The 26,840-nt window shown below is 40.9% G+C and overlaps 1 long non-coding RNA gene across 1 annotated transcript in view; it reads right to left on the minus strand.

Annotated features, from left to right (window-relative positions):
• Positions 1-15,719: 15,719 nt before the first annotated feature.
• LOC139040325 (uncharacterized) overlaps positions 15,720-26,840 on the minus strand; it is a 52,114-nt gene continuing 40,993 nt past the window's right edge. The window contains exons 2-3 of the long non-coding RNA XR_011494640.1: positions 25,798-25,997; positions 15,720-19,688 (exon numbers count right to left, since the gene is read on the minus strand). This is a non-coding gene — a long non-coding RNA (uncharacterized lncRNA). The remainder of the gene's footprint in view (positions 19,689-25,797; positions 25,998-26,840) is intronic.

Consider the following 26,840-nt stretch of genomic DNA (forward strand, 5'->3'; position numbering starts at 1 on the left):
GGCAATGAGAGCCAGGCCAGAACGCCAAGCTCCAAAGCTGAGACTCTGGAAATTAGATGACAACATCGGAACAGGCCACAATTCTCTAAGGAGTTATTCGAAGAAGAACTCACACCCCGTTCCCAATCTGTGAGGGTAAACGGCCCCTCGGAAAAGTATTAACTATGCCTACCCTTCCATTTTTAATTAGCAGCCTCCTTGCACCCCTAGACTATATTGGGGACAGACCATGTTCACATTCTCCTAAGATGGAAGCTAAGGCCACGTCAGGAATTGCCCAAGGGCTCCTGAGGACAGCAAAGGGCTTCTGCTTTACCTAAGAAAGCAAGTTCTTGGCTTAAAAGGAGCAGAACAAGCCAGGGGACTCCAGAGGGCAATCAGATTTAGCGCAAGAAAAAGAATTAAAATAAAAGCAATAACAATAGCTGACTTTTCTGAAGCTCTCCTTCTGTCTTAGGAACTATGCTAAACATTTTTACACGTGTGAGCTCATTGAAACCTCACAACCACTCCAGAAGGTTGATCTTGATGGTTTCCGCTTTACAGATGAGGGAGCCTGAGTCTGATGGAGAAGCGACTTGCCCAAGGCTATTCAGATGCAATATGGCAGACCTCAATCAAACCTTATATGCCTATCTCCAGGACAGACCCTCAAAGGAACAATGGGAGCCAGGGGTCTCCCTGCTCCTCCTTGTGGGCTGTAGGGTCATGGTTCTACAAACAACAGGAACTAACCTCTTTGCTTCTGTTGCCTTCACCTGGATCTCTAAGGCTTTAGATCCAATGCCAGACATGTAAATTTGGCACATCTTCATCAGGTGCTTGGAACTGACAAAACCCCAGTCATTGACAGGGTAATGGGAAGCATGGGAGTTTTGGAGTCCGATATGGGAATTTTTCCCAGCCATGCAACAAATGGTCTGGGTGGCCTTGGTAATGTTCATACACTTCTTTGAGCCATAGGCTTCCTATCTATAAACCAAAGGTAATCATTATTACATTCGTGAACAGGGTAGGGGTGGGGGCAAGGTAGAATATACATCTGAAATGCATAGTGGGCTAGATTGCAAACTCTGTGAAGGCAGGAAGCAATTATGTCTTATCCCTGCTATATTTATCGCACCTAGTCCTCTGCCTGATATATACTTCACTCAATAAATTTCTGTTGAAGAATCAATTTTATAAAGTTATTTGCAAGTGTACACAAATATATGTAGAGGGTTATGTATACAACCAACAGAAAACATGCACATGACCATGGATGGGGCATGGCTAAACGAATGTGAGTACTTGCATGGAATAGATTGTGAAAAAGGTTCTTAAAAAGACGGAGGCAACTCTGTAGGTAATCACGTAGAATGATAAGCAGGGTATATAAACTAGGGGGCCGGGGACTGCAGAACAATTTGTATTTATAGTAACATGCTTGAAAAAAGGTCAAGAGAAGAATCCATACTAGTCTACTAAGAGTAGTTACTTCCACTGGAGATTAAAATGTCAACCAGGGAGGTTTAGGAGAGAAGGAGACTTGGCTGCTGGTGTAGGGAGATTTTCACTTTTTACCTTGTACATTTTTGGATTGCCTAATTTGTTTTGACAAAGAGTCTGAGACACTTTTGTTATATAAAAACGCAATCAAAATTAGCCTTATATCTTAAATAAGTGAATAGAAGAATAAATAAACATCTCAAGTGCCAAGCATAAAGTAGGCCCCATAAATGTTCATCCCCTTCCCTCCCTTGTCCCTAAATGGTATTTATCACATCTCTGCATCTCGGTGACCGGAATGAGACATGCAAAGACATGCAAAACCCTAATAAAGTCAGTTTCACCCCTCCGTGTGTGTGGCCCCGCAAAATCTGACAGCACCCAGCCTTCCAGAGTTTTCTGGCTTTGTCTTAAAAGGACACATGGGCTGAAAGCACAGCCACTGGTTTGTCCCAAAGCAGAAACAGAAACTTGGCTGCTTTGGCCAAATGTGAAGTAAAAGGTTTGGGTGGGCTCCTGGGGCATTTGCCTTAGAAATAATTCTCATCTGAGGTTCTGGTGTGGCCTTGGTGCAAAGGAATATTCATTATTCCAAAAAGTCTTACCAAAAAGTTAAAACTCCAATTTGCGAAGCTTAAGATCAAAGAGAGAAGTAAAGAAGGGTAAAGTGGCTATGCAGAGAAGTCATTTCCAGAACCACAGCCCAGAGGGCTGAGTTACTGGTCACTTAGAAGAGCCAAATTGCCTTACAGCTAACATGTCCGCAGTTCACAGCATTCGTGTGTGGAATTGACTAGACAATTGTACAATGCGCTAAGTCTCTGCTTTCTAGGCCTAGCCGTCTCCAAGCCGCCCCTGAACTTGGTAAAGGGGAACATAAGGAAAAGGAAGGTGAGCAACAAACATCTAAGAAGCACCCAATTTGTTTCTGGAACTACTCTGGATATTTAACATACAAGATCTTTTTAAACTTCAAAATATCTTGAGCGGTAGGTTAAATTACCCCCCTTTTACAGATGACTCAGAAAGGGTAAGTGAAGTTCCCACAGGATTTAATGGCAAGACTAGGGAGGGAAATTTAGATTTGTCTTTCTCCAAAGCCCATCCTCCCCCAACACAACACACCCAACACAAGGATGCACCCACATACACACACACACAGACACACACACATACCCCTCTACTCCTCGCTGTAACTACTTACCCAACCAGATCAGGTTATACTGGGTGACGTTTTGCTGCCAGTGCTTTATACCCTTTGAGAAGAATAAAAATCTCAATTGTCAGGGAAGGAATGCCACACTGTCATACATCACACTGCAGATGAAATTCTTAGAAAATAGCTTTGATATTGTCTTCGGAGGCCCTTACATGCTCATATGCCTAATCTTTTTATACGAACAGTCAGGCGCTGTTCACCACTCCATGTAGGGCATTAAGCCAGGCATTGACAGAGGAGCGAGTCCCTAATCTCTGCTCCTCCTCAAAAGTTGACAGCCTGGTAAAATACCAGTGGTGACTATTCTCGCTTTTGCTTCTTCTTTGGTACTGCCAAAGCTTCAAAGCTCCTGAGAGAGCATCAGCACAAACACCTCTAATTACAGATGAAGAAACTGCACACAGCAAATCAGTGGAAGATTCTGGAGCAACTTGTCCTCCCTGGCTCCCTGTCTTCAAATAGTGAATGTCTCGACAAAGAGGCAAGCCTATGATGTGTGTGTTTTTAACAGCTTTATTGAGATATAATTTACAGAACATTGCATTCGCTGGTTTTAAGTGTACAGTTCCATGACTTTTTGTAAGTTCACGAAGTTGTACAATTATCGTCACCATCCAACTTTAGAACATTCCCATTAACTTAAAATAGAAACTTTGAGCCCATTTGCAGTCACTCCTCATTCCTACTCCAGCCCCAGACGACTACTAATCTACTTTCTGTCTATAGATTTGCCTTTTCTGGACATTTCATGTATGTGGACTCACACAATCTGTGTTTTTATGTGTCTGGTTTCTTTCACTCAGCATGATGTTTTGACATTCATCCCTGTTGTTGCATGTATTCACACTCCATTCCTTTTTATTGGCAAATAGTATTCCATTATATGGATTACCACATTTTATTATCCATTCACCAGTTAATGAATATTTGGGTTGTTTTCATTTTTTGGTCTCTTGTATTTTAACACACATCCCAACCCCAAATGACTGGTAACAGCTGCCATGTATATTAAGAAACTTGCAACCACATCTAGACTCAATGGAAAGAGTGCCGTTAACAATTACTGGTGTCTGCCACTGGTGAGGGAATAGAGAATTGTGACATTCATGCGAAGTATGATTACGCCATTTCCAAAGAGGGGTCTTCTTGACCTGAATGGAATAGTCACATTTCATCTAAGAACAGAGTCAAAAGAAGGTAAGATGTTGCAACTTGGAAGAACCACACTCATTTTGGGTGAAAAACATACCTTTTATGGTACAGTTTATTATTAAACAATCAGTGGTTGGGGAATCTTTAGCATATTTTTCTGGAAAGGCAATGGACCCACACTGTCAGGACTCCTTCAGGCCAACTCATTACCAGGCTCAGGATTGGCACCGTTTATGTGGCCAAGGATTGGCAAATTCAGCCACAGTTATGGCCCCAAGTGGCTGATGAGTTAGCGTCCCTGGGATCATATCAACAGCCAAGATTTTTTTTTCAAGTAAATGTAGATAGGTTTTTTGTTCACTTTCCTCTTGGGAATGGAAGAGTAGATGCAACTGCTTCAAAACTCGATGGGCTTGGTGGTGTCTTGTGTCATTGGCTATGAGAAAAGAGATGGGAATCTGAGGGGGTCTGAGGGAAGAAGGAGGAAATTGTGGTTTGTGTGAATATGTCCCAAGCAAAGGGTCTGGTGTTACTTTAGAATGCAAAGAAAACATTTTGATGTCAAGGGGAAAATGGATAGAAAAAGCAAGTATTAGAAAAGGATGAGGAAGAGGAGGAAGGCAGAAATTGATAAACGAGGAATCAAATAAACTATAAATGTTAAACTGGCAGTTTGTTAGCCAAACCCAGCCCACAACCATTTTCTCTTGTTCCACATTGTTTTTCAAAAGAAAATGAATTAGTTCCAACACTTAAAAATCAGGAGACTATACAAATTTCTTACTTTTGTCTCCTCTTATTTAAAAATAGAAAGAAAGTCTGGCAAACATCTGCTATAGCAGAATAATGGCTGCTCTCTGCGGATTGGGCATGCAGGTTCAGTTTGCCACAGTCCCCACCATTCCCTATTGCTTCTATTCAGTAGTTTCACAGGCTCATGTGACCCTTTGTGTCTGCAACACCTGAAATAACTCTACCCCATTGGCTCAATCATCCCAAACATCCTGCTGGGCTCCTGTGTTATCACCCTATCTTCCATAGAGTGAAAAGAAACTCATAGAGCTTAAGTGACTTGCCCAAGATCACCATTAATTAGGGTCAAAGCTTTCTCATCTCAACATAGCTACTGTTTTTTTCAGTATATCCTACCTGAATGAGCAGAGAAAAGAATTGATTAAACATAAAGCAAAGAATGGAACAAAAATGAAGGGGAAAACTGAGGCAGAAGGATTCTTTAAAAGAACAGTTTATTAAGTAATTGAAAATGAAGCTGCAGAGGGCCTTCCCAATGTGGGGACAAACACAAGCCTGGTGGGACACACATAGTCTTTGCCCACATCTCTAGAAACGAGTCCAGGCCTCCCAGACAGAAAACATTTTTTTCTTGACTCATAAAGACAGCTCTGAAAAAGCATTTGGGAGTTGGCTTAAGACTAAAACAACTTGTTCAAATTAGCAAACATTGTTCCAATGTTTCTTAGAGAAAGAGTCCCCTGTCTATTATTCCCAAACCTCACTGAACTAGCAAGGTCTCCAGGTGGCACCAGAAATTCAGCTCAGGCCACAGTTACTATCTGGTGGCATCTGCCATCTCCAAATTGGTCTCTGCAACAGGCCCCCACACCATCAGCTGTCAGTTTATTGGGGCAGCATAAGACTCTGTGGCCCACCTTTTTGGTCCTTGCCAGAGAACCTGAGATCTCCCTTGGGGGTCACCACATGTACAGAACTGGAGGAGAACAGAGAAAACAAGCATTTCTTTTTGCAACTTCAAGATCTATTTCTGGGGTTGAACAGAAGCCATTAAAACATTCCCATGACTGTGTGCCAAGCCCCCAAATTACTAATGACAGACATTCTGGCTCGAAGGGAGTCCTTGCTGGCAAATATCCCTTTGGTATCTTGTTAACAGTAATAACCCCGAGCCTTTCATTGAAAGATCTCAAAGCACAGAGCAAGACTTAATTGACTCTCCCCCACAACTCCATCCCTGAAAAAGGTAATTACTATTCTATCCCTCAGACAGTTTACACAGGGGTTAAACGGGTGACGGAGGTTGAATGATTTATCCTTGTTTCATATTCTAAGTTGAAAGGAAAAGTCTAAATAATGTCATAACTTCGGTGAACTCAGCTGTACAACATCCTGGAACCGTGGGATAGTGGAAGCAGACAGAACAAGAGCCTGGTGAGGCTGCCATGATTAGAGATGCCTTTGACTGGTGCCCACAGTCCAAGTCCCATGCACAGAGGTGCTGACCTGAACTTAGTTTAGCCTAAGGACTAAGTAACTGACCAGTGCAGGTTAGAGAAACCAGAGAATCATAGCCAGAGTCCTATAAGTGGGAGACTCTCGATATCATGTATACAGAGTCCAAATTGAGAGTAGCTCAGTAACTTAGAGAAAAAGAAGGGTCTATCTCACAGGCAAAGCAGTGTGGCAAGAGCTGGAACCTTATCTGGTCCTCAGGTAGATGAGAGGTTCATCCCAGTGGAAAACCTGAATGTCAGGCATGGCATCTGAGGCCACCACCCAGATCTAGGACATAAGCCACTACGGAAATGGGCAGCACTGCCCTCACAAACCTGTGCTTCCTCTTATAAATTTCCATCTCAATAAATGGCACCTCTTCTCACTCTCACACGCCATAACCAAGGTGCAAGGATTCATCTTCTCCACCACCTTTTGTATTTGATCCCCAAGTACTGACGACACACTATATCTTCCAGTCTTGTCATCTGATCACCATCCCCACCTCCTTTGACTCATCGGAGATCCCATCATATCATCCACGGATTAACAGCCTCCTAACTGTTCTTGTTGCTCTTAGACTTTCCCCAAGCCAAACAGTTCTTCATAATACTGTCCACAAGATATTCCTGAGGCACAAGCACAATCATGGCACTTATAGACTCCCCTGATTAAACCCTTCAACTTCCCTTCCATGGGGAAAAGTACAAAACAAACCTGCCGACCTAGAATTCCATACCAGTAAAATTATATTTCAAATGTAAAGATGAAATAATGTTTCAAATAAATGCTGAAATAATTTAACATCAGCAGACCTGCAGTGCAAGGAATATTAAAGGAAGTTCTTCAGGTAGAAGGAAAATGAGACCAGAGGAACACTTGGATCTACACAATAGAAATAGAGATAGTATACATATGAGTAAAATACACACTTTCCTCTCACTTTTAACTTATTTAAAAGGTATATGTTTAAGTGAAAATAATACTATTTATAGCATGTGCATAAATTAAAAAATTGAATGAAAACAAAAGATGAGAGAAGATAAATGGAAGTGGATGGCTGTAAGATTCTTACATTATTCATGAGGTGATATGGTATTATTTAAAAGAAGGTTGAGGTAATTTAAAGGTGCATATTGTATTTTCTAGAGCAATTACTAAAAATAAAAGTGAAGAATAACTAGTAAGCCAATAGTGGAAATAATGGGACACTAAAATAATAATTATCCGAAAGGAGGCAGGAAAACAGAAAAAATAAAGAACATATGAAACAGATAGAAAATAAAGTGGAAGATTGTAGGTTTAAATCTATCATATCAATAATTACATTAAATTTTACTCATCTTGACACTCCAATTAGAAGACAGACCATGAGAACATATAAAAAAGCAATACCCAAATATATGATAACTATACAAAGCCCACTTTAAATATAAAGTCACAAACAGGTAAGGAAATGGAAAATTATATATCATGCAAACACTAGACAATAGGCTGGAATGTCTATATTAATATTATATAATATATATTTCAGGATAAACAATATTATCAGGGGTAAAGTGGCGAATGAAATACATAATGAAAAACTGGCAGTTACATCCAGAAAACATAACATCTCCTAAAAGTATAGGCAACTAACAACAGAGTTTCAACAATACATGAAGCAAAAATTGATGGAAGTAAAAGGAGAATGAAACAAATCCATAATTATAGCCAGAGATTTCAACACTACTCATTCAGTAATTATTAGAATAAGTAGGCAAGTAATTATTAGAGCAAGCCGTAAAGGTACAAGACTTGAATTACATTATGAGCCAACTTGACCTAAGGGACATCTGTAGATTGTTCCACCCAAGAAGAGGAGAATACACATTCTTTTCAGGTGAACATGGAAGATTATATGGTTACTTAGATTATATGATGGACCATAAAACAAGTTTCAACAAATTCAAAACATCTAAAATCATTTAGAGTATATCCTTTAACAAAATAAAATTGTTACAAACTGAAAACAGAAATATATATGAGAAATCTCCAAAATTTGGAAATTGACCAACACTTATGTATCTAACCCATGAGGAAGAATAAAGCACAAGAAAAGTGAGATGATATTTTGAACTGAATGATAATGACATCAAAAAATATCAATATTAGTGCAAAGCAGCTAAAGCAGGGATTAGTGGCAAATGCACATATTGTTAAATGCTTGTATTAGAAAGCAAAAATGGTAGAAAATAAAAGATCTGAGCTTCCTACTTAAGAATCTAAAAATGAAGAGCTCTCTAAACCCAAAGTAGAAATAAGTGATAAAAATGAGAGGATGTCAATAAAATAGAAAACAAACCATAGGCAAAAATCAATGAAACCAAAGCTGTTTCTTTAAAAATATCAATAAAATTGATAAACTCTTAGGTGGACTAATCAAAGCAAAAAGAAAAAGAAGAATATGGATTTTTCAATAATTGAAATATAAAAGGGAATATCACTACAGATCCTACAGATGTTTAAAAATAATAAGGAAATATAATAAACACATTTATCCCAATAAATCTGACAACTTAAGTAAAATGAATAAAATCTTTGAAAGACACAAATTATCAAAACTGACTCAAGAAAAATGAGAAAGCTTGAATAGACCTATATCAAATTTGAAAACAAATTCTTAATTGAAAATATCCTATAGTAGCTGCACCAGTTTGCATTCCCACCAGCGGTGCATGAGGGTTCCCTTTTCTTCACACCCTCTCCAACATTTGTTATTTCTTGTCTTTTTTAATAATAGCCATTCTGACAGGTGTGAGATGATATATCATTCTAGTTTTGATTTGCATTTCCCCAATAATTAGTGATGTTGAACATCTTTTCATGTGACTCTTGTCCATCTATATATCTTCTTTGGAAAAATGTCTGTTCATATCCTCTGCCCATTTTTTGATCAGGTTGTTTTTTCGTTATTGAGTTATATAAGTTTTTATATATTTAGGAAATTAACCTCTATCAGATATATGATTTACAAATATTTTCTCTCAGTTGGTGAGTTGTCTTTTCATTTTATTGATAGTAGCATTATTCATAATAGCCAAGACTTGGAAGCAACCCAAGTGCCCACCAATGGATGAATGGATAAAGAAGATGTGGTATATACATATACAATGGAATATTACCTAGTGGTAAAAAAGATTAAATCGTGCCATTTGCAGCAACATGGATGGAGCTTGAGGGTATTATGCTAAGTGAAATAAGTCATACAGAGAAAGAGAAATATCATAGGATTTCACTCATATGTAGAAGATAAACAAACTAACACAGATAAGGAGAACAGATTGGGGTTACAAGAGGGGAAGGGGGAGTATGAAAGGGGTCAAAGGACACATACGTATGGTGATGGATAGAAACTAGACTTCTGGTGGTGAACATGATGCAGTCTACACAGAAGCTGAAATATAATGCTGTAGCACCTGAAATGTATGCAATGTTATAAACCAATGTGACCTCAATAAAATAATTTTTTAAAAATCTCCACAAAGAAAACTCCAAACCAAGAAGCCTTCATTGGTGAATTCGATCAAACATTTATGAAATAAATAATAATAACAGAGAGAATGGAGGAAGATTTCCCACATCATTTTATGAGGTCAGTTTTACCCTCATCCTCAAACCAGACAAAGACATTATAAAAAAGGCAATCTTCAAACCAAGATCACTTATGAGCAAAAGCACAAAAATCCTTAATCTTAGGAAATTCTAATGCATCTATATATAAAAACGTAATATACCATGACAAAGTGGAGTTTGTCCAGGCGTTAATGGCTGGTTTGTCATTTACAAATTATTCACTGTACTTCAATATATAACCAGAATAAAAAGTAAAAACACATAATCATGCTTGAGTATACATATATGTTCATATATATGACAAAATTCAACACCTTTTTATGATAAAAACTCTCAGAAAACTAGGAATAGAAGAAAATTGCCTCAATAGTCTAAAGATTATCCATGAAAAATCTATAGCTAATATCACACTCATGGATGAAAGACTGAGTTCTTAACCCTTAGGTTCTGTAACAAAGCAGGAATGTCAGTTCTTACCACTTCTATTAAATATTGCTCTGGAAGTTAAATAAAAGGCATATAGATCACAAAGAATTAAAACCATCTTTCATTTGTATACAACAAGATCATGTACATAGAACATCCTAAGGAATCTATAAAATTGCTATTAGAACCAACAAGTGAATTTAACAACATCACAAGATACAAGGTCAACATTCAAAAATCAATTTTACATCTATATATCTGAAAGAAACAATTTTAAAATAAAATTAAAAATACAATACCATTTACAATAGCATCTTGAAACATGAAATCCTTAGAGAAAGTTTAAGAAAATATGTGCAAGACTTCTAAACCTAAAACCATAATACAACGCTCAAAGAAATTAAAGAAGATCTAATGCAATATTGTGATTTATAAGAAATGTATATATTTGGTCATTCAGATGACAGAAATATATTTCTCAAGATATATTTGGGCTTCATCCACATTTCCTGATTCACAGCTCCCAAAACTCTTGGAATTTCCTGAGCAATAAGAGCAACGGGAGCATCTTTTATCATATTATTTGGTCTCTTGTCCTGAGTTCCTGAAAAGGCTTCACAGCCATATGGGTGAAATGGGTGTCTTGTTTATGTTAATGAAGGTGGGGGCTCTTTGCCAGGAGAACCAGCAAAGTGATCAGAGGATTAGAACTTTCAGTCCTACCCCCTTGATTTCCAGGGAGGGCAAGGGAGCTTGAGGTTGAATCAGTTGCCAATGGCCAATGACTTAGTCAATCATGACTACATAATGAAGTCTCCATAAACCCCCCCCAAAATAGGTTAATCACCCTTTTTTGGAGAGCTTCCACATTGGGAAACCAGAATGTCTCCATATGCTACCCTGCTGGGCCCAAGCTCCATGAGGACACAAGCTCCTTTGTTTGGGACCTCACCCTATGTCTCTCTTCACCTGGCTATTGATTCGCATCCTTTAATACTCTTTGTAATAAATTGGTAACCTAGCCAGTAAATGGGTTTTCATGAGTTCTGTGAGCCATTCTAGTAAATTAATGGAACCCAAGGAGGGAGTCATGGAAACCTATGGTTTATAGCCAGTTGGTCAGAAGTTCAAGTAACAACCTGGACACTTGCAAATGGTATCCTGAGTTGGAGTCATCGTAGGAACCTCCAGTTTATAGCCAGTTGATCAGAAGCACAGGTAACAACCTGGGCTTGTGACTGGTGTCTGAAGTGGAGGGTGGTCTTGTGGGACTGAGCCCTTTACCTGTGAGATCTGATGCTATCTCCCGGTAGATAGAGTCAGAATTGAGTTGAATTCTCAGACAACTCGCTGGCGTCCAAGAACTGTTTGCTGATGTGGGGAAGCCTACATACACACATGTCGGAGTTGGGTCCAGAAACACTTTGCACTAAATAAAATGAGAGATATACCATGTTCGTGGATTGGAATAGTCAATATTGTCACAACAATTTTCTCCCAAAATTGATCTATAGATTCAACACCACCTCAATCAAAACCCCAGCAGACTATTTATGTAGAAATTGACAATTATACACTAAAAATGGGTGAATTTTATTTTTGGAAAGTTATCCACCCATAATTAAACACCAACCAAGTAATTTTGATTCTTTACAAAGCTACAACAATTTAAGAAAAGCTCATGAGAAGTTAGAATAACCACTGTGTGAAGAAAAGAAAGGTCAGGAATAACATTATTAACTTAAATATTTACCTAAAATAACTAAACTTTAAAACAGAAGAGGTGAGTTACTTTTGGTTAGCAAGATTATGTTTCCTGCCACATGGAAATGGGGCTAAAGACCTAAGTTAATTTCAGTATAAAGAAATTAATAGAGCTACATTTTTGCACCCCTGAGTATTTTGCCTATGAAAATTCATATCTCATCCTTTGTTAACTAGAAAGATATCTATGCCCCACACTTGAGGCACGAAGATCATGTTCTTGGAAGACGTGGTCCCCATGAAGATTACACATGTGGCTATGGAATTGGAGCTTGTGGCCAGGATTAAATTCTAGTATAGAATCACAGTGTTTGAAAAGGACTTAAAAGATCATCTGTGCCTCTGAACTATACAAAGTTTCCAGCAGAGAACATTTCAGTTTCTAGTAAAATAGACAGGAACTCACTGCTTTGAATGGGAACCCATTCCATTCTCAGCATGTTTTCTTATAATTTCCCCCAAAGCTTGTGATGTTGGAAAATGAACCCATAAATCAAACTTTGGTCGATTCTAAGCCAAACACAAGGACTCTCACTTTCCTCGGTCTTGATATTATTTATAGTTGATTTTGCCTGGATTTTGTGAGCAGTTTAAATAGCCAAGTCACCATGTGTGGAATTAGATGTCGCCTGCACCAAGGTACGTAAAATAGACCATATTAGCATAAATGCAGGAATTTATATTTCTACTCATGAACTTTCAAGGTGTTTATTATTTTCAGCAATTTTTCTTGACTGAAAAGATCTTGTTTTAAATGTGAATTCTATTACATGTCTTAATGATATCTGATTGTTTTATTGAACACTTGATGATATGCAACCTGTACCTTTGGAGAAACTTCAACAGGAAAACATAAAAACATTACTTGAAAGGAAGAGTCAAAGCTCTGAGGTGGCTAAAGGAGAATAAACAACCTCATAGTAAGTATTCTCAGGATGCTGAGATAAGAAGGCTCATGAGGTACCTGAGTTAATAGACAAGAATTCATGGAGGGAAAAGCACAACAGGAGATTACTTCAGCAGCTGCATCATCCAGACCTTGAACAATACTTTCTTGTATCGAATCTTCAGGACCAGCAAAACACAGCTTCCAAGCTAGCTCTAAGCCAGTCTCAGAAGGAAAATGATAGGAAAGAGGAGGTCTTTGGTAATCTGATGAAGCTGCTTGACTTGATGATGATAGAGCTGCTCTCAAGATGGGTCACTCATGTGGCTGGCAAGTTGATGGCATTGGCTGGGAACTCAGCTAGGGCTCTGGGTCAGTGGGCATTGGCTCCTCTCCCTGTGGACCTCTCCACAGGTGCTTTGGCTTCCTACCAGTATGGTGGCTCCGTTCTGAACACCAGATCCCTCAAAGGGCAAAGTGGAAATGCATGGCATTCCTATGATCTAGCCTCACATAGTATCACTTCTATTGTACTCCATTGCTTGAAGCAGTCACAGAGACCCACCCAGATTCAAAGGGAGCAGACACAGACACCACCTCTTGATGCGGGCAGAATTTTGATGTTTCAGAAGAGCCTTCAATAGGGAGATATAATTGCAACCATGTTTGGAAGACACAATATGCCACATTAAATAATTCTTGGGATGGTCCTTCACCTTTCCACCCCTCTATCCCTAATATTGCGTGATTTTTTTTTTTTCTTTCAGCAGGTGCTACTTATTGAGTTTTTATGATGTACCAGGCACCATTCTTTTTGTTGTTGTTGTTGTTGTTGTTGTTGTTGTTGAAGAAGAGTTTCCCAGAGCTAACGTGTGCTGCCAATCTTCCTATTTTTGTATGCAGGTCGCCACCACGGCATGGCCACTAAGAGACAAGCGATGTAGATCTTCTCCTGGGAACAAACCCTGGGCCACCAAAGCAGAGCTTACTGAACTTAACCACTAGGCCAATGGGGCTGGCCCTACTCTGTGAATTTAGACATAAAAAATAATACTATACACCATTATGGATATGTGAGAATACAGAAAAAGTAAAATAATGCTCCACCTAGATTTTGATTACAAAAGTTTTTATTTTCTTTTTGTACTTTGTTGTTTGCTAACTACCTTTGTTTGATGTATACTTGTTCATCATCAAAGGTTTTATAGTCATCAATTCTCCTCATGGATGGCTTAAAATAAGTGATAGCAAGAACATACACAGGTGCTGTCACTTTCACTTCACTTGCCAGAGCCAGCTAGCTCTTTCCAACTGAATTCAGACATTATTCTAAATGCCACTCAAAATTATTCTTAAAATAGTTTTCCATTAAATCACCACCAATGATTCTTGGTTAGCACATGCGAAAAAACGCTTTTGCCATCCCTAGTATAGCTTGATTATGTGCCTGGCTGGACCAAGATGTTAGAAGCATCTAAAAACTGAAACTAGATGCAAGATGGAGCAAGAACCCCAGGGAATACATGGAAACCAAGTAAATCACCACACTCTCAAAATACCTGGTGAGACAACAGCTAGTCTGGAAAATGACAGGTTTCATTTAGGTTTAAAATGAGATTGGGGATATCTATGGAGACACAATCTGAGAGCATCTAGCTGAGACATAGTTTAGAGGCTTAAGGGTTGTACTATACTGGTACCAAATTCAGGGTAAGATTGTGACCAGAATTCTGCTCAAACAAGCATAGTCGTAGGCTCATGGGACAGGGGATTGATGACAGCCAATCAGTGATCAGGTTCTAGTCTTCTAGATGAGGACCATAGGCAGGACTCCTCTGCAGGAGTTCCCTAATGGGAAAGGAGAAGCCCTGAGCAGGAGCCTTCTCAGACAGAAGGAGCTCCCTCATAGTCTGGATACTAGGTTGATATGAAATCAGAATTCTTCTGATGTCCACATGGAGGGGATATTAGGCTCTCCCTCTTCTGAACTAGCATTTCTCAAGCAGGAGTGCACATCAGACTAACCTAGGGAGCACAAAAGAACGACCGCAGACGACTGACCTCATCTAGGATTTTGGTTGCACTAGCTGCCAACAAAATGTGAGTCACGTGAATTAAGCACTAAAAGAAGGAAAGCATTCTAAATAACCAAGAATAAACTAAATAAGGAACATGTAGAACCTTTCATGAGGAAAAGTTACGTATTGTTGACAAAATAAAATCAAGTTGCAAAAGGACACATTCAGCATGACACACTTTTATGAGGGTTTAAATATACAAAACAATACTATATATTATGGATAAATGGGTGTTATAAAAGTGAAGTTTAAAAAGTGTGCAAAAAGTCCATCAATTTCATCATCGTAGTTACTGTTGCCTGTGAAGGGAGCACTGGGTGGAGGAACATGCCTGTTTCTGTAACATTTTAGATCTCCATCTTAAACTATCTTAAACATACACAAAATGCAACCTGTCAAGACTCGATTAGTATATTTACTTTTTATTTTATGTATGTTTGAATATTTATCATTTAAATGGTAAGCAATGAAAAGAAGATGAAGATGAAGAAATGAGGAAGATGCAGGAGGATGAGAAGAAGGAAAGGAAGGGGAGGAGGCAGAAGTGGAGACAAAGAAGAGGAAAAGCATGAAGAAGGAGCAGGAGAAGCAGCACTCGGAGGAAGAGGCAGAGGGGAGAAGGAAGGAAACCCAAATTCCAGTCGGAGACAAAAGTTTCAGAATTCCATCTGGATCTTTGTTGAAAACTTGACAGCCTGTTTCTGATTCAGCTAGACAAAATAAATGCATGAGAATGGCTCAAAAATGTAAAAAAATAAAATAAAATAAGAATGATGAAATCTGCCTTCCAGATGTAAAAACATACTATAAAGCTACAGTAATTCAAATGCAGAATACAAATAAGAGTAATAAATAATTCAAAGTGTGGGGTAGGATTATTAAATAAACACGGCGTGGATGATTGGTTAAATATTTTGGGGTTATAGTAAGACAAATATCCCCTCCTTGCTTCATATAATTGACCTAATTTGACTTAAGTTGAATAAAAGTTCAAATAGCGAAGATGAAGTGTTAAAAGTATTGGCAGAGACATAGTATATTTGTTTCATCTCTAGGTAGAGATGCCCTAACATTAAAAGCAAAGAGAGAATCCATAAAGAAAATGTTTGAGAGGTATTAAAAGCATTTGCTTCAGTCTTTCTTACAGGTTGAAATGTTTTATAATTAGCATGGGTTATTTAATTAGATTATAAGTTATTAAATTATGATATATTCATTATAAGATTCAAGAAATAAGTAAAGGAATATGAAACAAACTCTAAATGCTCTCCTTTACTCTGTGACCCTATTCCGTTCTCCAGGGGTTTATCAAAGCTTTTTATGTGTGCTTTCAGAGACAAATCTGTACAAATACACAGATGTCAGATATGTACAGAAGCATCATACAGATGTGTATTCATATATATAATGTCTGTATACAAATATACACTATTTGAACTTAACTACATTTATAATTTGGTACAAATTATAGTGTGTGTGTGTGTATGTGTACGTTCACATTGTATCTAAGATTTTTAGAGAAGAGAGTTACTGCTGATCTACCTAGTGACACCTATGGATGGCTGGCTGCACTTTAACTCAAGTTACTACCTGTATCAGTCATCACTGGCTAAAATAATGCCATGTTACCAACACCCGCAACACCTTAGTGGTATCCTATATAAGAAGTTTTTGCTTAATGCTTATGGGTAAGTTGGGAGGTTATCTAGAGAATCTACTCATCTTTGGCTGGTCATGCTCACATATCTGAGGGTTAACTGGCACATCTATGCTGGTGTCAACTCTAGCAAGTCCATATGTCTTGTACCATGTGTCTTGTACCCTCCAGCAGGCTAGCCCAGATGTGTTCTTATGACTATGACAGAGTGGCAAGAAAGCAGCTGAAAATAGAAGATGCCTCTTGGGCCTGAACTTAGAACTGGCACACCATCATTCCACCTCATTCTATTGGCCAAAGTAAATGTCATGGCCGAACTCAGAGTGGGTAGATGAGTGAGTACTTCAAAATCATAAGACAAAGGGTATAGATAGAGGTGAAGGATTGGAGCCATTGTGGCAATCCACCATACTACCATGAGCTTACTGCGTGCCAGGACAGCTTTGATTTGGAGAGTACGGTGATTCATTCCTGGTGATCCCAGCCAGAGGTTCATGTGGACATAAACCCAGGTCATTCTGAGAGGAGCTAACATAGACATAAGAAAGGTATGAGGATGCATGAGGTTGAAGTTAGAAGCATAAGAAAGCTTCTTGGAGGACGTGACCTTTGCTTTGGACACTGAAAAGGGAGATGGACTTTCCAATATGAATTTATCACAGACGGAGATGGGAAAGGATATTTTTGCCGGACGGAAGAGACTAAGTTGGGGAAGTTGAGAACACGATCAGGCCTGTTGGGCTCGGAGATTATGGAACTCATGAGTGAAAGCTAAGACAGAAGAGGTTCTTAGAGGGCGGATCTTAGGGGATTTGGATGTGTGATGTGGATTCTGGATCTTAATCTGTAGGTAACAGGAGCCCTTTGGTGACTTTGATCAGGAAGATGCTGCTGCTGATAAAGTGAAGGGTAGTTTGAAGAAAGCAGGCTGGGGAGGCCAGGAGGTAAGTTAAGCGGCTGTTGAAGAGACAGTGACGGCCGGAATTAGGGCATTTTTAGTGGATTTAGAGAAAAGGGAGAGCAATATCAGAGAGATTATGGTGTCAACATCATTAGGGTTAGAAAGCTAAAGTGTGTCTGGTACATCTTATTCCCAAGAAGTGCGATCAGAAAGGATGGAAATTATAAGAAATTGTGCTTTGCCCCTTTTACATTGTCAGACGTGATAAATGAGGTTAAAACATTTTTTTAAGATTTCTTGTAGTTTTTTAAATTTCCGCTATTGGTTTCTCCACAGCCACTCTAGGTCAAAGCCTAGAGGAACCTAAGAGACATTTGTAGGAGAGGTTGAGGAATGGTACCTGGAGTCACCTCCAGCCTGGGGGCATGGAATCCTTGCTGGAAAGATGCAGAGATGACTGGAAAAGCATGCAAGTGTGTTTAATCCCTTGACTCCGCTGGAGAAGGAGGGCCTGACAATGAAAGCCACATTGGGGGGTCATTTAAAGGGCCCCTATTTCCTGGGAGTCTTCAGTTGGAACAGGCTTCCATTTGCCCCTCTCCACTCTCTATGTTTTTGCCTGGACTCTTCAACAGTGACACAGGTCATAGTTGAATGGATGGATATTGTCATGTTTTCATCTTGGCGAAAAAAGAAAGATTTTTTTGACTACTACGATAGTGACTAACAAGAAAAAGCTTTAAAACTAGCTTGCCAATAGGTTCATGCATGGAGGCATTTAAAATAGGGTGGCACAGAGAAAGCACTCTATACGTGTTAGCTGTTATTATTTTTATTTAGATTCAAATGGAAATACCATATTTCAGCTCTAAACGTGTCTGTCCAGCTTCTCCAACCTTCTAGCCAAGACGACCCTATATTTGCTCTGAGAAGACAGGTAAGCCTAGAGTTGCTGTTGCTGCCTTAAACTCCGGGTCCCCTGCACCCAGAGTGGGTCTGTCTGTGGCCACCCAGTCACACTGTGTTGTCTAGTTGCATGGGTTTTGACTTAGGCCTGCTTTGCCCTCGGGCACCTTCTTTAGAACTGATGCCCTGTCCTGACCTCCAGTCCACTTGGCTTGGGCCCTGACACCTGTCCGTCCTTAAGAGCCTCTCCCCTCACATTGATGCCATTCCCCAAACCAGGCAGCCTGCCCAGAGCCTGACCTGGCTTGACTGCCACTCCTAGGAGAAGCCTGCTGTCCTCTTCAGTCCTCAGATCAGAACTCTTTAGATTTTCTTTCCGGGTTGGCTCAAGTCCGGGTCACCATGCCCCTTTCTCATCACCCAATCCAAACCCTGGCCCATCCCAGCTGCATCCTTTAGCAACAAGCCTGAGCTTCTGAATTCCCTGACCCCATTCGAGGCATAATATTGGGGATCTTAGAATTCCAAACTCCTCTCTTTATACATGAGGACCTGTGGCTCAGGGACGGGAAGTACATTCTCCCATGACACACCCTGAGTGTGTGACAGATGCAGGATAAAGTCCCAGCCCTCAGAAACATTTGTCTTGGAATATTGTTACAGTTCCAAAGAGCTATGGCTTACGTTTCCTCAGCTTGTCCTCACATGACCTACGAGACAACTTCTTTCTGAGACCATACTTAGCAGGTAATTCCTTCGCACAAAAGGAGTCAAGGTGCTCAGATTTAAATACTTCTTCTCTGCTCTGGTGTTCAGTTGTCAGAGTATCATGGTCCACCAGAAGCCTGTGGTGGTTGAAACAGAGAAGGAACAATCATTGGGATACTGGAAGCAGAAAAAAATACCAGATGCTTGTCTTGGTTTTCCATGAGTGGCAAAAGCAGGTGTAAGACCGAGGTATCCACAATTGTTTCAATTCTCCACAGGATGTCGGTTTGTTGACAGAGCTTATTAACTGACGTGCTGAGATATTTGACGCATTCATATGAGTCCTCATGGTCACTTCCAGAACAAGGTGGAGAGACGCCAGGCAAAGACATAGAAAGCCCCGATTTAGCAGGTCTGTGACCCATTGGGGCTTGTGGGTCCTTCTGTAGTCCAATCTGTGCTGCTAGACTATGTGCCCAATCCTGGCATTTCCATACCTGGCCGTCTTCTGAATCAGACCAAAACCAAGCAGCAGAGGAATCAGCCCCGGACTTGAAATAATTTTGAGTCCCATCTCCTCCACCTATTGGTGTGTGGTTTCCAAATCATGTAACCATCATAGACAGCAGTGTCCTCTTCTTAAAATTAAAAAAAAAAAAATGAAGAAAGAGAGAGAGAAAGAAAGAAAGAAACCCTGTGTTACTTTCTGCACAGAATTCAACCATCTGGCTAGATCAATTATGTGAAGGTGATTTGCACCTTGTAAAAATATAACAAAAGGGAGCCTGCTCCGTGGTATAGTGGTTAAGTTTGGCATACTCCACTTCGGGAGCCCAGGTTTGCAGGTTTGGATCCCTGGCATGGACCTAGACCACTCGCCAGCTGTGCTGTGGTGACAAGCCACATGTAAAGTGAAGGAGGATTGGCACAGTGTTAGCTCAGGGTGAATCTTCCTCAGCAAAAAAAAAAAAAAAGGTAACAAAATGTTCAACTTCCCCTTTTACGATGCAGTATAGATCCTCCAAGGATAGCAAAAAATAGAGGATGTCAAACAAGGATGGGTAGTTGGAATACACAGTCTCAAATGTTCAGTTTCCTCATCTGTAAAATGGAAGCAAGAGTATATCATAGAGATGTTTCGAGATTCAGAAGATAATGATGGGCATATTGTGACTGTTTTAAGATATCAGTCATGTTTTAAAAACACGAACTCTAGGAAATTCCTTACTGGTCCAGGTGATCTCGGGAGGCATTACGGTCTCTTTACAGCTCCCCTGAAATGACGAGGGAAGAGTCTTTCCCCCGGATTCAGCAGTACTTTTGAGACAAGCTTCCACAGTTCCAAGGAGTCTTTTCTAAAGGCCTTAGGTCAACTGAAGGGAATGGGCAGGCAAGAAGTAACCAGAAACACTCACTTGCAAGATGAAGGAGCTTCCCACCCTCGACTTACTGCACAGCACTCCAGCCTCTTCCTAGTTCCCACCACACCCCCCCGTCAAGGAGGTCATCTTGAACCCCTGAAGCCTGGACCACCCTAAAGACGTCAAGTCTCCTCAAAGGCTGAGACTAAAGTGGAGAGACTGGGAGGTCTCTCGCCATCCCTTCTAAGATGGAATTTTCTAGCTTAGCATGGCCTGGTCCCCCAATGATTGGCTTTGGGTGTGCCTCCTTCCTTCAGGGGACACTAGACGCCCCCCCCCCCCCCACAGGGACATAGACATACCAAATAGTCCTGAAGGGAGGATTATCAACTCTCTGAGGCACAGAACAGAGACACACACACACAGCAGAGGAGGGAGAGAAAGGCCGGTTGTCCAGAGAAGCGCTGTGCTAATGTGAGGGGCTAGGATCACTATTACGTACTTTTTATTTTCCCTGCAAGAAACAAAAGTGGCAGGAAATATCTCCATAGAGAGAAATCCTACATCTCAACAAAAAACATAAATGGGGAGGAGGAATATTAGAAGCAAAACTCCGGAAAAAGAGGAGAGCAGCCCCCCAGTTTAGGATTTAGCTACACTCGTGCCTCCTGCAAGAGGACGGCCTGTCAGCAAGAAAGAGAAGATTTGAGAAGACAGAGGCCCTGTGGAAGGATTGTTCCAGGATGTGCGAGAAATCCTTGGTCTACCTTCCCTTGCCCACTCCCCAGCCAGGCCGGCGTGACAGTCTATGCATATATGTATGTATATGTGTGTCTGTCTTCATGGCTAAGACAAGATGAAGGAAGAAAAGCGCTCCTGCCTCAGGACTTTACTGGCATCCCCGCATAACATTCATAATAATGACCCCGTCACTCATCAAAGATGCTGCACGGGCCGGGCCTCGCTGGGCCGCCACGGCTCTCTGATCCCACGACCAGCTCAGGCTGTAATTGCAAACACCCTGCCCCCGGGATGTGTCAGCTGATGTGAAGACACTCGGGCTTTGCTGGTGTCTGTAAATGCAAGTTCAAGGGGACTTTTTAACATCAGAAGCACAAATATGAGAGTCCAGAGACAGGTCCCCCGTGCCTTGTAGAGGATCACAGTGGAGATAAGAAGTGGAGCAATTGCTCTGAAGGTGGGAAAAATCATTTGAAGGCAGCAGAACAGACACAAGGTAATTAGCGCTCAGACACCGCGCAGGCAAAGAAAGAGGCCCTTGCTTTAGGAAAACAACAAGGGAGCAGGCCCAGCCAGAGGAGAGGCCAGGCTCTCCTGAGCAGGAGGAAAAGTCAGTGCTGCTTCCCAATAGGAAGGCAGGGGAAGAGAGGAAATGACCCCCCAAATGCCCTTACGTACTTAACGAGTTTGTGAGCCAAGTTGGTTATGGGTTTTTCTCATTTTCTCAACTTTTCTATTCTGCTTTAGAGGAACAGTGTGCGTGTGTGTGTGTGTGTGTGTGTGTATGTTGAGATGATGGAAGGGACATGAAGACTTGGGGAAAAGGGAACAAGAAAAAGACATTGAAAATACTACATACTTTCTGATTCAAATTCTATTACATTCTAGAAAAAGCAAAACTCTAGAGATAATAAAAAGATGCGTATCTGCAAGTTGCTCAGAGAGAGGGCGGGACGGATGAGTAGATGGAGCACAAGAGATTGGAGGGCAATGAAGCTCTTCTGTAGACACTGATGACAGTGGCTATGTGACATTATACAACTGTCAACCCAGAGAAGCTGCAATACAGAGAATGAACCCAATGTGAACTATAGGCTTTAGTTAATAATAATATATTAATGTTGGCTCATCAATTATAACAAACGTACCACACTCGTGCAAGATGTTAATAACAGGAGAAACCGTACATAGTAAGGGAGAGGGAGTATATGAGAACTCTCTGTACTTTCCGCTCCATTTTTCTGTGATCCTAAAACTTCTCTAAAAAATAAAGTCTGTTAATTAAAAGAGAAAGAGACATGTAGGTGGGAATGTGGGATTAAACATTTAAACAGCCCCTCCCCATCCACACAAAATGTTGGCAGTTTTATAAGCAGAAGAAAGTTGGATATCAGGGTCTGGGAAACACCCCCAAAGTAAAAAACTGGAAGCTTCTGGAACTCAACTTGGTTCTAATCTGATTTCACTAAAATCCAGAAAATAACTAAAATCCTCCTACCCCCGCAAGGACAAAGAGAAAAGGAACTTCAGAGTAGACATAAGAACATCAGTCCTTCCTGAACTCTCTCTAGTGAAGGGCTGGTTTTGTGTGGTTGTTTTTTGTTTACTTAATTCTAATCCATTACCCACCAAGATTAGTAAAGTAAAATAACACTCAGTTACTAGAAAAGAATGATAATCAAATTCTTATTAAAGTTTATGAATGCTTATTCTTGATTTCTGTACTTATCTCATCAAGGGCTGGTAACAAAGTCCAGACAAGCCCCAGTCACAGACAGACCACACTTTAAGAAGCGCTGCCTTAGAAGGGAACGAATCTGCCGAAGACATACCACCAACCCAAGCAGTTAGCAAACAAAAAGAAACCCAGCTGGGAAACAAGGTTAGTATTTACCGGCAAGTTGTCTAGACTACCATGTTATTCTCCAGCCTGGCTCTCTTCTGGTCCAATCTCCCCATAGTCACATGGAAATCACTCTAGGATGCAAATGTGACTGTGTCACTTTCTTACCTGACCTCCAGTAGTTTTGCTGATATCTCAGGATGACCTGGGCACTGTTTAGAATCTCAGTCCTAGTAACCTGGCCCCTACTTGCCTCAGTCCTGGGTGCCCCAATGAAGGCCTCAACTGAGTTGCTGGTAGTAAGCCGGAGGGCTGGGGTTTGACCCAAGCAGTCACACCAAAAGTCAGTCCCCTAGTCCACTAACACAGATGATCCCGTGTGTGTAGGTGAGTCTGATTTAAAAGCATGGAGTCAAGGGCAGTTACTTAACTAACTGATGGTGGGGGTTGGGTGGTGAGAAGGATCTGCAAATGTTCACCAAAGGAACTTCCTTTGAGATAAATGAAGTCATTCCAGGCAGAGAGCGAGCAGCACAAACAAAGGCGTGGAGTCATGGGATAGCATGGAAGAGTCAGGGACTCTCTCAAGAAATCCTATGTATTCCACAGTCAGGGAAGAGCCAAGATCCCCTCCCCCCCCCAGTAAACGGAATGGCAATAATTACCACAGAAAGTCTCAGGGTTTGCTTCCTCTAAGTTCCCGGAATGAAGAAGAGCTGTTCTTGTCTCAAATCGGAATAGTTAGAAATCACTTACCTCTGAGAACTTTCCAGAACTAGGAGAAATTTGTTGAGGAAAGAGAAGTCAAATGTTCTGAGTTCTTTGGGCAAAATTTAACCTCCACATCAATCCAATGGTGTGGGCTTTCTTTCCATTTTACAGATGAGCAGACTGAGGCTCAGAGAGGACAATTGATCCCAGCCCCAACCCACAAATAGTAAGCAGCGTAACTGAGTTTCAAACCAAGGTCTACCTGCCACCAAAAGCTGTGCATTTTGCACAAGGTCGGCACTGTTTATGCTCCTAGGTGTGTGGTTATTGAGAGAAAAGAGGAGAGTAGGTGGCAAAGAGAAGCACATTTTAATCCCATGTTAGCAGACAGATATTGAAGTTGAGCTACTTCATAGGAATTGGCCATTACTGTGTGTTTCTGTGTCAGACACTATTAGGTGCTTTGTATCCTTTGCTTAATTCCTGCAGTACTTCCGCAAGGTCGACGTGGAAGATTGCATTAGGCTTCTCAACTGTATACTCTCTCCCACTGACATGTGACTCATGGTGCTTCTTTACAGACAGAATGTGCTTTCCTGACCTAATAGCGGATTGGGCCATGTGACTGTCTTGGGCCAATGGAATGAGGACAGATGTGCTGTTTGCCAAGTCTAAGAAGCTCTAAAAGGCCTGCAAGTTTCTGCCTTCTCTCTTGCTCTTTCCTTCCACTCCAAGAGCAGGATGCCACATGGCGTGCTCACAGCCTGGGTCCTGGCATGAGAAAGCATAGGGAGTAGAGTCATAGCGGTCGACCTATAGCTAAGTGACAAATAAAAACTTGCTATAAGTCAATGAGATCTTGGGGATGTTTGTTACTTCAGCCAAGCTGACTAATATAATTGGTGTTTTACAGATGAGGAACGGAAGCTGGAACACACAACTTCCCCAAGCGCGTGTAACTCATAGTAGCGAATCCTGGATTTAGACCCATTTCTTTTGGATTGAAATATCTGTACTCCTTTAATTACGGTATCAAAACCCTCCTATATAGCCCAGAAAGTTTAAAGTAGCTTATATGAGGCCACTGACCATATGGGAACCAGAGCACTGTTTCTGGAGTCCCCATTCTTTCTGGATGGCTTCTCCATGCTTCAGAGCCCTGCCAGAAGCTCTGTACTCTTAGTGAATTTTGTTTTGGCATCTCCCAGACCACTGTCCCTTCCCCCTTCTCCTCACCTCCTTAGCAGTTACATTTAATGCCTCTCATTTATACCACACATATCAGATGCATGTGCTTAGAAAACAGACACAAACCAATATGGTATTATATACAGAAGAACTACATAATAAACAGCCAATTAATTGAGCTTGAGGGAAATGAGTATTTGCACTTAACAGGAGGAGATCTCAGCTTGCAATATCCACTTTGTTACTTTCGTGATTCATAAAGTGGGAATACAGTCTCTGCCCCTACCCTCTGTTCTGAGCCACCACCATCCCCTCCCCAGCATTCTGTAACAACCTGATGAGTGGTCCCCCTCCTCCTACTGTGTCCTGATAGGCCCTTCTCCATGCTGCAGTTAGGGTGAGCGTCTAAAAATGATCATGACATTCCCTGGCTTAAAATCTTTTGGTGGCTTCTCACAGCTCTCAGAAGCAAATCCTAAATGACCTGGCTCCTGCCAACCTCTCCTAATTCATCTCATACTGTTCTCCTCCTTGTTCATTACGTGCCAGACATAATGACATCCTTTTAGTCATCAAAGAGGCCAAACTATTTTTCCCCAGCTATAGCCTTTCCATGTGGGATTCTTTCTATCTTGAAAACTCTTCCCTCTCATATTTATGGTCTCAGCTCAAATGTCAGAAATGATGTTATATATAGGGTTTACCAAATCCTTTTTCATATCCCTCTTCTGGGTCACCCAGGAAATGTACTTCGCAGCCTGCTCATCGTTACGTGTGATCATGTGACCTGTTCTAGGCCAATGACATGTAAGTGGAAGTCATGTTTACTTAGCAATCCGGGTTGTACCATCCTCCAGCTTCCTTCTTCCCCTGCCTCACATCCCGACCACACCATCTACTCACATCTCTACTATGGCACTGTCTTTGCTTCATTTGTAACATTTGTCACCTTCTGGAATTTTCTTCTTCCTTTATGGTTACTGGATCATTTTCTGTCTTCCATGGTAGACTCCAAGCTCTAAGAGGGCAGGGCATTTGTCCATCTTGTTCATAGCTGTATCACAGTGTTCAGGATAGGATTAACAGATGCTCAATTAATGTTTCTGAAATAGACAAATACATAAGAGAATTAGTGAATAGCGCTCTTATGAAAACAAAATGAGTCAAGTGATGAAAGCAGTTAACATAGTGCCTGATAGATCGTCAGCATGCAACAAATATATTTAGTCATGGGCATGAATAATTGAGACTGAAGGCCTTTTCTTTCATTTTTGTACTGTGGAGAGGAAAGGAACAAAGATGAGGTTAGGGCTTGGCATCAAAGGTCTACAAGATGCAGTCTCAGCCTTGAACATCAAAATCACACAGGTAGACAGATTAGGGCTGACCAGTGAGAGCAGTCACTGGGGAGGAGTAGAGAATGGACTGCGCCACATGCGTCATTACTTTTCCTCTCAACAACCAATGGCAGTAGCTTTGTTAGTAAGGGTCTGAGATGCCAGCGCCAGGGCATCGCCCACCTTCCGCATCAGCACACAGAACCCTTGATAAGAGTTATTCCATCCATTCAGCATGCACTTTTTGGGCTTAGACTATATGCCAGATTTTGACTGGATTTTGCAAGTAAGAAATAAATAAATCTCCATTCCTTCCCTCAAGGATCCAGAGGGAGAGAGAGACATGGGAACAAATAATTAAAAATAAAATGTGACCAGTAGTATGACGGAAGGATAGGTAAGACGAAACTGGAACAGAGAAACAGAAGGAGCGCCTCTGTCTTTGAGGCACAAAGCCTGCAGGAGATGACTTCTCTGTGGACCTAAAAAAACAAGGACAAGCTTCCTAGGAAGAAATAGCGGCAAGGGCATTCCAGGCAAAGGGAACAGCCCATACAAGGCATGGAGTCAGGAAAGTCCTTCACAAATCTTGGGAAGAGGGAGAACTTC

This window comes from Equus asinus, chromosome 15 (genome assembly GCF_041296235.1).
Source record: "Equus asinus isolate D_3611 breed Donkey chromosome 15, EquAss-T2T_v2, whole genome shotgun sequence".
Lineage (NCBI taxonomy): Eukaryota > Metazoa > Chordata > Mammalia > Perissodactyla > Equidae > Equus > Equus asinus.